Source organism: Oryx dammah, unplaced genomic scaffold (assembly GCF_014754425.2).
Source record: "Oryx dammah isolate SB20612 unplaced genomic scaffold, SCBI_Odam_1.1 HiC_scaffold_18, whole genome shotgun sequence".
NCBI classification, from domain to species: Eukaryota; Metazoa; Chordata; class Mammalia; order Artiodactyla; family Bovidae; genus Oryx; species Oryx dammah.
In genome coordinates this window covers 94,448,414-94,464,361 of record NW_024070202.1, presented here as the reverse complement: position 1 = coordinate 94,464,361, position 15,948 = coordinate 94,448,414, and positions in this window count along the sequence as shown.

The following is a 15,948-nucleotide window of genomic DNA, read 5'->3' as shown; positions in this document are numbered from 1 at the left end:
GACATAGTCAATGGTGAAAGACTGAAAGCTTTTCTCCCTAAGATCAGGAATAAGACAAGGGTGTCTGCTGTCAACACTTCTAATCCACATGGTACTGGAGGTTCTAGCCAGCACAATTAAAAAAAAAAAAAAACACACAGATTGGGAAGGAAAAGGTAAAAATCTATGTCTATTTCTAGATGATATTATTTTGTATATAGTAAATCCTAAAACACAGACAAATGTTAGCACTAATAAAATTTCAACAAGATTATAGGATACAAGATTTAAAAATCAGTTGTATTTCTATGCACTAGTAATGGACAACTGAAAAATAAAATTAAGGAAACAATTCCATTTATGGTAGCATCAAAAAATACTTAGGACTGAATTTAACAAAAGAAGTGTGAGACTTCCTTACACAACAAAACTCAAAATGGATTAAAAACCTAAATGTAAGGCAGGATGCTATAAAACTCTTAGAGGAACGTTTAGGCAGAACACTCTTTGACATAAACTGCAGCAAGGTCTTTTTTGACACACCTCTTATAGAGTAATGAATATAAAAAAATAAGACCTAATTAAAAGCTTTATCACAGGAAATGAAACCATAAACAAGACAAGAAGACAACTCACAGAATAGGAGAAAATATTTGCAAATGAATCACCTGGCAAGGGACTAATCTCCAAAATATACAAACAGCACATGCATCTCAATTAAAAAAAAAAAAAAAAGCCCAATCAAAAAACAGGCAGAAGACCTAAATAGATATTTCTCCAAAGAAAACATACAGATGGCTAACAAACAAATGAAAAACTGCTCAACATCACTAATTATTCAGTTCAGTTTAGTTCAGTCGCTCAGTCCTGTCTGACTCTTTGCAACCCAAGAACCGCAGCACACCAGGCCTCCCTGTCCATCACCAACTCCTGGAGTTAACCTAAACTCATGTCCATTGAGTTGGTGATGCCATCCAACCATCTCATCCTCTGTCGTCCCCTTTTCCTCCTGCCCTCAATCTTTCCCAGCATCAGGGTCTTTTCCAGTGAGTCAGCTCTTCAAATCAGGTGGCCAAAGTATTGGAGGTTCAGCTTCAACATCAGTCCTTCCAATGAACACCCAGGACTGAGCTCCTTCAGAATGGACTGGGTGGATCTCCTTGCAGTCCAAGGGACTCTTCAAGAGTCTTCTCCAACACCACAGTTCAAAAGCATCAATTCTTCTGTGATCAGCTTTCTTCATAGTCCAACTCTCACATCCATATATGACTACTGGGGAAACCATAACTTTGACTTGACGGACTTCTGTTGACAAAGTAATGTGTCTGCTTTTTAATATGCTGTCTAGCTTGGTCATAACTTTCCTTCCAAGGAGTAAGTGTCTTTTAATTTCATAGCTGCAGTCACCATCTGCAGTGATTTTGGAGCCCAGAAAAATAAAGTCTGACACTGTTTCCACTGTTTCCCCATCTATTTCCCATGAAGTGATGGGACCAGATGCCATGATCTTAGTTTTCTGAATGTTGAGCTTTAAGCCAGCTTTTTCACTCTCCTCTTTCAATTTCATCAAGAGGCTATTTAGTTCTTCACTTTCGCCATAAGGGTGCTGTCATCTGCATATCTGGGGATATTGATATTTCTCCCAGCTATCTTGATTCCATCTTGTGCTTCATCCAGCCCAGCGTTTCTCATGATGTACTCTGCATATAAGTTAAATAAGCAGGGTGATAATATACAGCCTTAACGTACTCCTTTTCCTATTTGGAACCAGTGTGTTGTTCCATGTCCAGTTCTAACTGTTGCTTCTTGACCTGCATACAGGTTTCTCAAGAGGCAGGTCAGGTGGTCTGGTATTCCCATCTCTTTCAGAATTTTCCAGTTTATTGTGATCCACACAGTCAAAGGCTTTGGCATAGTCAATAAAGCAGAAGTAGATGTTTTTCTGGAACTCTCTCACTTTTTTGATGATCTGCAACAAATTGCAGATATTGGCAATTTGATCTCTGGTTCCTCTGCCTTTTCTAAACTCAGCTTGAACATCTGGAAGTTCACAGTTCACATATAGCTGAAGCCTGGCTTGGAGAATTTTTAGTATTACTTTGCTAGCATATGAGATGATTGCAATTGTGTGGTAGTTTGAGCATTCTTTGGCATTGCCTTTCTTTGGGATTGGAATGAAAACTGACCTTTTCCAGTCCTGTGGCCACTGCAGGCACAGGAGCAGCGGCTGCGCAGCACAGGTGTGGCCGAGAGGCACTACCCCATGTCCAAGGTCAGGAGCAGCAGCTGTGCTTTGCTGGAGCAGCCAGGAAGAGATACTCTGATCCAAGGTAAGAGAAACCCCAGTATGATGGTAGGTGCTGAGAGAGGGCATCAGAGGGCAGACAGACTGAAACCACAATCATAGACAACTAGCCAATCTGATCACATGGACCACAGCCTTGTCTAACTCAGTGAAACTAAGCCATGCCATGTGGAGTCACTCAAGACAGAGGGGTCATGGTGGGGAGGTCTGACAAAATGTGGTCCACTGGAGTAGGGAATGGCAAACCACTTCAGTATTCTTGCCTTGAGAACCCCATGAACAGTATAAAAGTGAGTGAAGTCGCTCAGTCGTGTCTGACTCTTTGCGACCTCATGGACACCAGGCTCCTCCGTCCATGGGATTTTCTAGGCAAGAGTACTGGAGTGGGTTGCCTTTTCCTTCTCCAGAGAATTTCCTGACCCAGGGATCGAACCCAGGTACTCCCACATTGTAGACAGACGCTTTACTGTCTGAGCCAAAAATGTTAGGATACTGAAAGAGGAACTCCCCAGGTCGGTAGGTGCCCATTATGCTACTGGAGATCATGGAGAAATAACTCCAGAAAGAATGAAGTGATGGAGCCAAAGCAAAAACAACACCCAGTTGTGTATGTGACTGGTGATAGAAGCAAGGTCTGATGCTGTAAAGAGCAATATTGCATAGGAACCTGGAATGTTAAGTCCATGAATCAAGGCAAATTGGAAGTGGTCAAATAGGAGATGGCAAGAGTGAACGTAGACATTCTAGGAATCAGTGAACTAAGATGGAATGGAATGGGTGAATTTAACTCAGATGACCATTATTTCTTCTACTGTGGGCAGGGATCCCTTAGAAGAAATGGAGTAGCCATCATGGTCAACAAGAGAGTCCGAAATGCAGTATTGGATGCAATCTCAAATACGACAGAATGATCTCTGTTCATTTCCCAGGCAAACCATTCAATATCACAGTAATCCAAGTCTATGTCCCAACCAGTGATGCTGAAGAAGCTGAAGTTGAATGGTTCTATGAAGACCTACAAGACCTTCTATAACTAACACCCAAAAAAGATGTCCTTTTCATTATAGGGGACTGGAATGCAAAAGTAGGAAGTCAAGAAACACCTGGAGTAATGGGCAAATTTGGCCTTGGAGTACAGAATGAAGCAGGACAAAGGCTAATAGTTTTGCCAAGAGAATGCACTGGTCATAGCAAACACCCTCTTCCAACAACACAAGAGATGACTCTACACATAGACATCACCAGATGGTCAATACCAAAATCAGATTGAATATATTCTTTGAAGCCAAAGATGGAGAAACTCTATACAGTCAGCAAAAACAAGACTCAAAGCTGACTGTGGCTCAGATCATGAACTCCTTATTGCCAGATTCAGACTTAAATTGAAGAAAGTATGGAAGATCACTAGACCATTCAGGTATGACCTAAATCAAATCCCTTACGATTTTACACTGGAAGTGACAAATAAATTCAAGGGATTAGATCTGATAGACAGAGTGCCTGAAGAACTATGGACAGAGGTTCATGACATTGTACAGGAGACAAGGATCAAGACCATCCCCAAGAAAAAGAAATGCAAAAAGGCTAAATGGCTGTCTGAGGAGGACTTACAAATAGCTGAGAAAAGAAGAGAAGTGAAAGGCAAAGGAGAAAAGGAAAGATATAACCATTTGAATTCAGAGTTCCAAAGAATAGAAAGAAGAGATAAGAAAGCCTTCCTCCGTGCAAAGAAATGGGAGAAAATAATAGACTGGGAAAGACTAGAGATCTCTTCAAGAAAATTAGAGATACCAAGGGAACATTTCATGCAATGATGGGCACAATAAAGGACAGAAATGGTATAGGCCTAACAGAAGCAGAAGCTATTAAGAAGAGGTGGCAAGAATACACAAAAGAATAGTACAAAAAAGATCTTCATGACCCAGATAACCGTGGTGGTGTGATCACTCACCTAGAGCCAGACATCCTGGAATACGAAGTCAAGTGGGCCTTAGGAAGCATCACTATGAACAAAGCTAGTGGAGGTGATGGAATTCCAGTTGAGCTCTTTCAAATCCTGAAAGATGATGCTGTGAAAGTGCTGCACTCAATATGCCAGCAAATGTTGAAAACTCAGCAGTGGCCACAGGACTGGAAAAGGTCAATTTTCATCCCAATCCCAAAGAAAGGCAATGCCAAAGAATGCTCAAACTGCCACACAATTGCATTCATCTCACACGCTAGTAAAGTAATGCTCAAAATTCTCCAAGCCAGGCAGGGCTTCCCTGGTGGCTCAAAGGTTAAAGCGTCTGCCTCCAATGCAGGAGACCCGGGTTTGATCCCTGGGTTGGGAAGATCCCCTGGAGAAGGAAATGGCAATCCACTCCAGTATTCTTGCCTGGAGAATCCCATGGACAGAGAAGCCTAGTAGGTTACAGTCCACAGGGTCGCAAAGAGTCGGACACGACTGAGCGACTTCAACTCACCTCACCTCACCTCAGGCTTCAACAGTACGTGAACCGTGAACTTCCAAATGTTCAAGCTGGTTTTAGAAAAGGCATAGGAACCAGAGTTCAAATTGCCAACATCCAATGGATCATAAAAAAAAGTGAGAGAGTTCCAAAAAAAATCTACTTCTGCTTTATTGACTATGCCAAAGCCTTTGACTATGTGGATCACAACAAGCTGTGGAAAATTCTTAAAGAGATGGGAATACCAGACCACCTGACCTGCCTTCTGAAAAATCTGTATGCAGGTCAAGAAGCAACAGTTAGAACTGGACATGGAACAACACACTGGTTCCAAATAGGAAAAGGAGTACATCAGGCTGTATATATCATCCTGATTATTTAACTTATATGCAGAGTACATCATGAATAATGCTGGACTGGATGAAGCACAAGCTGGAATCAAGATAGCTGGGAGAAATATCAATATCCCCAGATATGCAGATGACAGCACCCTTATTGCGAAAGTGAAGAACTAAAGAGCCTCTTGATGAAAGCGAAAGAGGAGAGTGAAAAAGTTGGCTTAAAACTCAACATTCAGAAAACTAAGATCATGGCATCTGGTCCCATCACTTCATGGGAAATAGATGGGGAAACAGTGACACACTTTATTTTGGGAGGGGGCTCCAAAATCACTGGAGATGGTGACTGCAGCCATGAAATTAAAAGACACTTACTCCTTGGAAGGAAAGTTATGACCAAGCTAGACAGCATATTAAAAAGCAGAGACATTACTTTGCCAACAACCGTCCGTCTAGTCAAAGCTATGGTTTTTCCAGTAGACATGTATGGATGTGAGAATATAAAAAATGCTGAACACCGAAAAATTGTGGTGTTGGAGAAGACTCTTGAGAGTCCCTTGGACTACAAGGAGACCCAACCAGTCCATCCTAAAGGAGATCAGTCCTGGGTGTTCATTGGAAGGACTGATGTTGAAGCTGAAACTCCAATACTTTGGCCACCTGATGCAAAGAGCTGACTCATTGGAAAAGATCCTGATGCTGGGAAAGATTGAGGGCAGGAGGAGAAGGGGATGACAGAGGATGAGATGGTTGGATGGCATCACCAATTCAATGGAGTCGAGTTTGAGTAAGCTCCTGGAGTTGGTGATGGACAGGGAGGCCTGGCGTGCTGCAGTCCATGGAGCTGCAAAGAGTCATACATGACTAAGCGACTGAACTGAACTGAACTGAACTGAACTGAACTGAATGTTTTAACCAAAATGACATATTACTAGATACACTTTTTTGAAGCCTTTTTTTCCAGTCGTCTTGACCTTTGTGTAAGTTTCATTTAATCTAGTATCCAATACAAATTCCAATTTCCCCATTTACACTAGGACTGAGGCCAGGATGAGAGTGATGACAGTCTAACACCTTTGCTGTACCCATTTTTCACCTTACCACTGGAAATCTCTTTGTAGTGTGTTGCTTTGGTGCTATACAGGTATCAGCTCTTCAACATGATTCACCAGTCTTTTAAAATCAATTGACACACCTTGCCTGAAAGAATATTCTTGTTAGAATTTCCCAACTATTGCTTTCCTTATTGTGTAATTCCTTCCACATTTATTTGCTGGCATTCTTTTGTTATCGCTTTGCCTCATTGGCTAGGGCTATTTGCTTACCCTGAAACACAGTTCCTGCTGAAAAGGAAGGATAAATGCTTGAAAGTGAAAGTGTTAGTTGCTCAGTTATGTCTGACTCTTTGTGACCCCGTGGACTGTACCCCATCAGGCTCCTCTGTCCATGGAATTCCCCTGGCAAGAATACTGGAGTGGGTTGTCATTTCCTCCTCTAGGGGATCTTCCTGACCCAGGGATCGAACCTAAGTCTTCTGCATTACATGCGGATTCTTTACCATTTGAGCCACCAGGGAAGCCCTTAGTTACAAATTTTCCCTTAGAGTTCACCAACCCCATCTTCCTTTCCTCTACTTTCTATACAGCTTCTTTTCAGCCTGAATATGTATTCAAGGTCTCTCTCCAGCCTAGTGTAGATCCGTTTGGCATTTCCTCTCAGCAACTCCATTAATTTAGCCCGTAACTTTTTCTAGAACTCAAAACACCCCACGGAACACCCATTAGTTGTGGCCTTAGGCCTATAGAAATTGTCCAAGCATCCATTTCAACAAGAATAACAACCAGATAGAAGCTGGAATCCATTTGTATCTTCCATGCTAATCGTGCCTGAGCTTTACAGGGTAAGTCCTCGCCAGACTCATAGCAATTCTAACCATGTTCTCGTGAAATTATTTTGCCTAATCTCAGGCCTTTGGAAATGATTATTAAGATAAATAAAACACACTGGCAAGGAATCATGGTATGGAAAGATGAGAACTTATCATCAGCAGAGGCCAAACGTTTGAAGAGGAGAGAAAGTCCTGATGAAAGACCCTGAGCAGCAGCTTAAGTTGTGGTTCCAAAAGCCCTTTTCTTCTACAGGGAAGTTGTAAGTCTGAACAAGAAGGGCTCAAACCTGGAGAAGCAGTGGCCGACTTGTGATACTTTGTCCTCAGCTCATGCCAAGGCAGGATGCAAGCAAAGGGGAACAGGACCTCGCAGGCAGTCTCACAAGAGCTTGGAGAATGAGCACCTCTGCAGCCCCCAGGGTGTATGAACTGACTGATGTATAAACCAGAACACCAATGCAATGCGTTCATATACAAAGAGGACGCTCCTTGCCAAAGAGACCAGATGTTCATGCTGACTGGTCAGCGCATTCTCTCCTGTTGGAAAATCTACATGGAAAGCCAAATTATAATCAAGAGGTTGTTTGTGAGCATGAAATCAGAACAAAGGGAGGGAATTGGACGAGCTCTGTGGCATCCATAGGGATACAGAGTGGACTGCATATTTGTGTCAAATGGTCAAAAAACAACTCTTTCCCTTGACAGGGCTGGAGACATCATGACAAATGTTTGTTCCTTGGCTCCACTTTTCAGCACTCCCTACAGACCCCCCTTCTGCTCACATATCCCTTTTTCAGCTGTTGAGGCCGTTGGTGAGGTTACAGCTTTGCTCCACATCCCATCACGCCTTGATTAAATTTCCAGGACCTGCTGCGTCCTGTTTCTTAGGATGACATTTGCAGACATTTACTCACATTCAGTTTGCGTGGATTTCACTAGTTCAACAATCAAATGCTAATATTATTTACCATTTTGGACAATACTTTACAACTGTGCCCTATGTACGGATATATTAGACAACAGAAAAAAAGGTTAAAAATGACCAGTGTGATAAAGGGGAAATTTTCCTATGGTTTGATCTCCCATGTGCCTTCATGAGCACTGTCAGAGAACTTCATTCCTTTGACAAATATTTACTGTGTGCCTACTATATGCCAGGCACCGTATCAAGCACTGGAAATATAAATAACTATATTCCTGCCTTCAAGGAGCTGATAAGGTAGTGAAGGAGGCAGGCATGGAATCATGCATCACAGCATAGCATGAAGAATTCCATGGAAGCATTTTGAAAAACCACTTCCCAGGGACTTCCTGGTGGTCTAGTGGTTAAGACTCCATGCTTCCAAAGCAGGGTGCCCAGGTTCAATCCCAGGTCAGGGAACTAGATCCTACATGCTGCAACTAAGAGTTCCCATGTTACAACTAAAAAAAAGAAAAATGATCCCACATGCTGCCACAAAGATCCTGCATGTCACAACTAAGACCTGGCACAGCCAAACAAATAAATAAAAATGCACTTCCCAATGTCTGAGATGAGGGTAGAAGTTAGTCAGGGAAGCCTGCCAGGAAGAGATGAATTTTATCCTAAAGGGAGAGTGAAGAGTGAAAATAGGGTTTTCCAAACAGAAAGAATAGCCAGCACAAAGACTCAGGGGCAAGAGGCAACATGGCCCACTTAAAGCCATTCTATATGGTAAGAGATTGGGCTGAAATGGTAGGCAGAGAACAGAATTTCAAAGGTCTTATGTGTCATATAAAGAATAAGATCTGGTCATAAGACTGGAAAATCACTGAAGTCTACTTGGTGTAAAATTAATATAGCCAGTCCAACCTGTTGTTTTGTTTTCATTGTGATAAAGTATATATAACAGAAAGCTTACCATTTTAAACTTTTTAAAGTATATATATTATATATATATATTTAGCATATTTTGTTTATTCATCAGTTGATAGAGACTTGGGTTGTTTCTACCTTTTGGCTAATGTGAATAATGCCAATATGAACATTGGTATACAAGTATCTGTTTAGGTCCCGTTTTCAACTCTTTCAGGTATATGCCTAGGGTGGAATTGCTGAGTCATATGGTAATTCTATGTCTATGTTTTTGAAGAACCATCAACTATTTTTTCATAGACTTCCCCAGTGGCTTGGTGGTAAAGAATCCATCTGCAATGCAGGAGACACAGGAGACGTGGGTTTGATCTCTGGGGTTGGGAAGATTCCCCTGGGGGAGGAAATGGCATCCCATTCCATTATTCTTGCCAGGGAAGATTCCATGGACAGGATTCTGGAGTGTTACAATCTATAGGGTCGCAAAGAGCTGGACACGACTGAACCACTGAATCCACACAAAGTATTTTTACATAGGAGATGCATCATTTTATCTTCCCACTAGCAATGCATAAGCATTCCAATCCACATCCTCACCAACACCTGTTTTCCATTTTTTAAATAATCTTAGCCTGGAAGGCTGCAGTCCATGGAGTCGCTGAGGGTCGGACACGACTGAGCGACTTCACTTTCACTTTTCACTTTCATGCATTGGAGAAGGAAATGGCAACCCACTCCAGTGTTCTTGCCTGGAGAATCCCAGGGACAGGGGAGCCTGGTGGGCTGCCATCTGTGGGGTCGCACAGAGTCGGACACGACTGAAGCGACTTAGCAGCAGCAGCAGCAGCAGCCATCCTACTAGTTATCAAGCGGTACCTTATTTTAGTTTTAATTTACTTTTCTCTAATGACTAATGATGTTGAATATATTTTCATATTCTTACTGGTCATTTGAGTATTTTCTTTGCAGAAATGTTTATTTAAGTCTTTGCCCTCTCTAAATTTTGATTGTTTCTTTCTTTTGTTGTTGCTGGTGTTGATTTTTAAGAGTTCTTCATATATTCCAGATATTAATCTGTTATCAGATTCATAATTCTGATTATGCAATAATTTTTTTCCTGTGAATATTTTCTTCCTTTCTGTAGGTTATCTTTTCATTCTGTCTACAGTGTCCTTTAAAGTATAAATGTTTTAATCTTGATGAAGATCAATTAAGTATTTTTTCTTTTGTTGCCTGAGCTCTTGGCTCAGAAATCATCGCCAAGTCCAATGTTATAAAGATTTCTCCCTATGTTTTCTAACAGTTTTATAGTTTTGGCTCTTGTATTTAAATCTTTGATACATTTTGAGATAATTTTTGTATATGGTATAAGGTTTAACTTTGTTATTTTACGTGCGAATATCCAGTTTTCCCAGCACCATTTAAAAATATTATATTAGAATATAGTTGATTTACAGTGTTGTGTTAACTTTAGGTGTGCAGCAAAGTGATTCAGTTATAAATATACACATATCTATTCTTTTTCAGATTCTTTTCCCATACAGGTTATTACAGAGTATTGAGTAGAGTTCCCTGTGCTACAAAGTAGATCCTTATTGGTTACATATATCTACTACATATATATATTATATATATATATCTTCTTTATATATAGTAATGTGTACGTTAACCCCATCCTCCTAATTTATCCCTCCCCACTACGGCACCGTTTGTTGAACAGACTTTCCTTTCCCTCGTTCAGCTTTCCTTTGATCAGTGTTTACATGGTATAGTTTTTTCTATCCATTTACATTTAACCAGTGAGTAGTTTTATATTTAAGTATATTTCTTGTAGATAACAAATAGATGGTTTTCTTTAGTCAATATAACAGTCTTTACCATTTATTGATAATTGGGGTGTTTATAGCAGGGGTTTGTTTGCAAATGTTTTCGGCAAAGGGCCAGATAGTAAGTATTTTAGGTTTGAAAGTGATCCAGTCTCTGTTGCAAATGCTTGACTCTGCCATTATAGTGAGAAGGAAGCCAGAGGGAATGCATAAATTCATGGGCATGACTGTGTTCCAATGAAACTTATTTTACTAAAACAGGCAGCAGGCTAGGCTTGAGCAGAGGGCCATGTTTACTGACTCCTGGTGTAGAATTATTTATATTTGTTTTAACTATTGGTATGCTTGGATTGGGCTTCCTGGGTGGCTCAGTGGTAAAATAATACATCTGCAATGCAGGAGTCGCAGGCGACACAGGTTCGATCCCTGGATCGGGAAGATCCCCTGGAAAGGAAATGCCAGCATATCCCAGTATTCTTGCCTAGAGAAGCCCATGGACAGAGGAGCATGGTGGGCTTCAGTCCATAGGGTCACAGAGAGTTGGGCATGACTGAAGCAACTTAACATGCATGCACACACACATGCTTGGATTGAAACCTAATATCTTGCTCTTTGTATCCTATTTGTTCCATTTATTATTTATTCTTTTTTTTCTGCCTTCTTCGGAGTAGCAGAATTTTTATTAATCCATTTAATCTCCATTATTGGCTTGTTATTTATGACTTTTTAAGTGCTTGCAATATACATCCTAAACTTATTATAGTCTACCTTGAAATAACATACCACTCCATGTTTAGTTTAAGATCATTACAACAGTACATCTCAATTTCCTCTCCTAACTTTTGTGCCATTGTTATTATATATTTTAATTCTGTATGTTATAATTCCCATAATACCTTGTTACTATTTGTACTTAGTAAATTTTCTTTCAAATAGAATAAATATTTAAAAACATCTTTTATATTTATCCTCATTTTGTCATTTCCATTACTCTTCATTTATGTACATCCAAATTTCCACTAGTATCATACTCTTTCTGCCAAAGAACTTTCTTTAACTTTTTGTGTAATACAGGTTTATTAGCAATAGGTTCGTTCAATTTTTCGTGTCTGAAAAAGTCTTATATTCATTTTCAGCAGATATTTACACTGAGCATAGAATTCTGGGCTGACTTTTTCCTTTCTGTGCTTAAAAATGTCTTCCGTTCTGTACAGTTACTGACAAGGAGTTTGCTGTATTATCTTTCTTCTTCTGTGTATAATTTTCCCCCCTTGGTTGCCTTTGAGATTTTCTTCCAGAAAAGAGAAATCTTTAGTTTTTAGCAAATTGACTGTGAGCATATAGGCATTTTTCAGAGATATCATGGTTTCGATTTCAGACCACCACAATCAACTAGTCATGTGCATTTTTTGGTTTCCCAGTGCATATAAAAGTTATGCTTACACTATACTGTAGACTACTAACTGTACAATAGCATTATGTCTAAAACATATATGTATATATATATATATATATGTACCTTAATTTTAAAATCCTGTATTGCTAAAAAAGGCTAACCATCATCTGAGCTTTTCACAAGTTGTAGTAATATCGAAGATCAATGATCACAGATCATCATAACAAATATAATTTGTTTGAAACAAGTTTGAAATATTGTGAGAATTACCAAAATGTGACACAGAAATATGAAGTAAACAAATGCTGTTGGAAAAATTGAAAATACACTTGTTCAATGTAAGGCTGCCACAAAACTTTAGTTTGTAAAAATTGCAGAATTAGTAAAGCACATACAAAATGACGTATGATTGTATCGGTAGATTTGACTTTGTTTTGGTTTGGTTGGGTTTATGAGGAGAAGGCAATGGCAACCCACTCCAGTACTCTTGCCTGGAAAATCCCATGGACGGAGGAGCCTGGTGGGCTGCAGTCCAGGGGGTCACTAAGAGTCGGGCATGACTGAGCGGCTTCATTTTCACTTTTCACTTTCATGCATTGGAGAAGGAAATGGTAATCCCCTCCAGTGTTCTTGCCTGGAGAATCCCAGGGACGGGGGAGCCTGGTGGGCTGCCATCTATGGGGTCGCACAGAGTCGGACACAACTGAAGCGACTTAGCAGCATGCTACTTGAGTTTCTCTGGGGCTCTTGGATCTGTGGTTTGTTGTATTTCATTAATTTTGGAAAATTCTTGGCCATTATATCTTTAAATATTTCTATTGCCCCATTCTCTACCTTCTCCTTGATATTGTCCCACAGTTTCACAGTTTTTTCTTTTTTTTTGCCATTTTGGCCATTTTTTTGTGGGATTAGTTTCCTGACCGGGGACTGAACCCAGGCCCTGGCAGTGAAAGCATCAAGTCCTAATCACTGGACTGCCAGGGAATTTCCTGTTCTACAGTTTTAAAATTCTCACTTTTGTACCCTCTTCCCCAATTTCTTCTCCTTGTGTTTCATTTTGGATAATTTCTAGTGCACTGTCTTCTAGTTGTCTAGTCTGCTGATGATTCTATTACAAGAATTCTTGATCTTTGCTATTGTATTTTTTATCTCTCACATTTACTTTTTAGAGTTTCCATCTAGCTACAAAATTTCCCATATGTTCACTCATGTTTTCTGCCTTTTCTACCAGATCTTTAATGTATTAGTCATAGACATTCAGAAGTTTCTATCTGATAAGCCCTTATTGCTGAGATCTGGTTCTGTTGATAGCTTTATCTCTTGATGATAAACCTTCCGCTCTTTCTCGCTCTCATTTTTCCCTTTTTCTGTTGTCATAATTTGTTATCAAACGCTGGACATTATGTGCAGAAGCCAACAGAGATGGAGGCAAATAGTGTTTATGCCTGGAAAGAGTCATGTTTCTTCTGTTAGGCAATTATGATGGGGCTTGAGTTGAGCTGGGAAAGATTGAGGGCAGGAGGAGAAGGGGACAACAGAGGATAAGATGGTTGGGTGGCATCACCAACTCAATGGACATGGGTTTGGGTGGACTCCGGGAGTTAGTTATGGACAGGGAGGCCTGGCATGCTGCGGTTCATGGGGTTGCAAAGAGTCAGACACTAATGAGAGACTGAACTAAACTGAGTTGATGTAGGCAGTAGTTGCTGCTGCTGCTGCTAAGTCATGTCAGTGGTGTCCGACTCTTAGCGACCCCATGGACTGCAGTCTACCAGGCTCTTCCGTCCATGGGGTTTTCTAGGCAAGAGTACCGGAGTGGGTCGCCCGTGCCCTCTCCGAGGCAGTAGTTGAGCTGGTTTGGATTTAGTTGTCACTATCATTACCCTTGGTGCAGCAGCAAGTACCATTACCTTGTGCTTAGTGTGGAGTGTGGATTGCTGGAGGATTTTCTCTCACAGTCTTGTCTCCACCTCAGCAACAGGCTGCTTGTTACCAGACCGTGCTGGAAGCAGGTGGTGGTCCCTGATTCTCCTGGTCCAGTCTCAGATAAGGCCTGTGCATCTGTGCCTGGGGAGTGGGGCCTTCTTAATGTTCCTACCCTCCTTCCCCACATCTCCCATGATAGCCAAGCTCTGCCTTGTGTCTTTGGTGGGGTTTGAGTGGGAGAGAGGCACGTGTTTCTCTCCCAGTGGGCGTATACCTCTGTTTTATGTTGGTGTAGGTTCTTGGACCTGAGGTTTCTATGATTTCTCCCACCCTCCCTGCACTGTCCCAGGAACAAACAGCTTCTGCTTCTATACTTCCTCCTGAAGCAACAGATGGCCACTCAGCTCCTGTGAATGAGAAATGATTTCCTGCCATCCCCCATCTGCAGATGGTCTTTGCTTCAACCCCTCTCCTGGTGACTCTGGGGGCAGGAGGGTCTACTGCCCCTCCTCTTGTGGCTTAAAGCTTTTTTGCTTTAATAAAGAAGGGTCAGATGATACAGACCCTGGTGGTGGTTTGTGCCTATTCCCAGCAGCAGCCAGTTACCTCTACAAACCTATACCCCCAAGGGGGCTCCCTCAGATCTCCTGTCCTGCCCCCAGTCTTCCTCAGGAGTACCTATTAACCACCCACAGAGAAGATTTTGCAAGTGAACAGAAACTCTCCTTGTGTCTGGGACTCTGTGCTAGTCAGGGTTCTCCAGAGAAACAAAATCAGTATAAATACATATAGATACAAACGCACATTTATATATTTAAATATAAATAAGATTTATTTTCTCTCTCTCAGATATACACGGAGGCTGTCATAATTATGGAGGCTGGCAAGTCCAAAATCTGTTGGGTAGGCTGCCAGGCAAAAGCCCCAGAGGAGAGCTGATTCTATACCTCAAATCTAAAGGTCATTTGCTGACAAAATTCCCATTTCCTTCAGGGACCTCAGTCTTTTAAGATCTTCAACTGATTGGTTATGGCCCACCCACATATCAAGGGCAATCTGCTTTATTCAAAGCCTATTGATTTAAATTGCTATGTTCGTTAAAAAACAAAACCAAACCTTTTCAGAAACATCCAGAATAGTGTTTGGCCAAATATCTGGGTATCACACCTAGTCAAATTGATGCATAAAATTAACAAACATAGGCTCCCAGTTATTTTAAACTGATCTGCTAGGCTAAACTCAGCCTTTAGGAATTAGTGAAGATTGTAGCTGATATTTTTTTACTCACTTCTACGGCCATCACCTTTTCTCCAGTGGTCTGCTAAACATAAAGCAGTCTGTGTGTCCTTCCTCTCCACAGTAGAACTTGTCACTTCTTGAAATTTGGTTATTTGGCTACCTTGTGATCTCAGCTCTCTGAAGGATTTAAGAAAACATGATTTTGTAGATTATTCATTTTTTTCTTATTGTTAAGATGTGAGTGATGTCCTTTGCTGCTTCCTCCATCCTAAATAGAAGCAGGACTTCCACCAATGTTTGTTTGTTTTTACCTTGGGTATGATCTTGATTATTTAAAAACCAAGAAGCACAGGAATTATATTTACAGAGTCTAGCACAGGGGTTGTAAATTAGTGGCCTGTAGATTTCAAATGAGAATCCAGGTTTCTAGATTATTTTGAGAAATGGGACCATATGACACACTTGAGCCACTTTTACTGGACTTTTATGGGGCACAAGCTCTCCAGCTGACCACTGTGCCCAGAGTGACACAGTTAACTCCCAACACTGACTTCTCCTCTATCACCTTGGGGCAGACCATTCTGAGACCCATGTTGGCTGCTGAGTCCACTTGGAACTGGTTCCAAGGCAAAGCATTGTTCTATGCAAATCCCAGAAGCAAAACATGACATATGACAACTAAATGTCCTAGGTTCACAAGTGGTAAAGAAGGTCTTGGATCTCTCTAGGAGGAAACGCTATAGTGTAGTATATAGTGTAAGAGACTCATG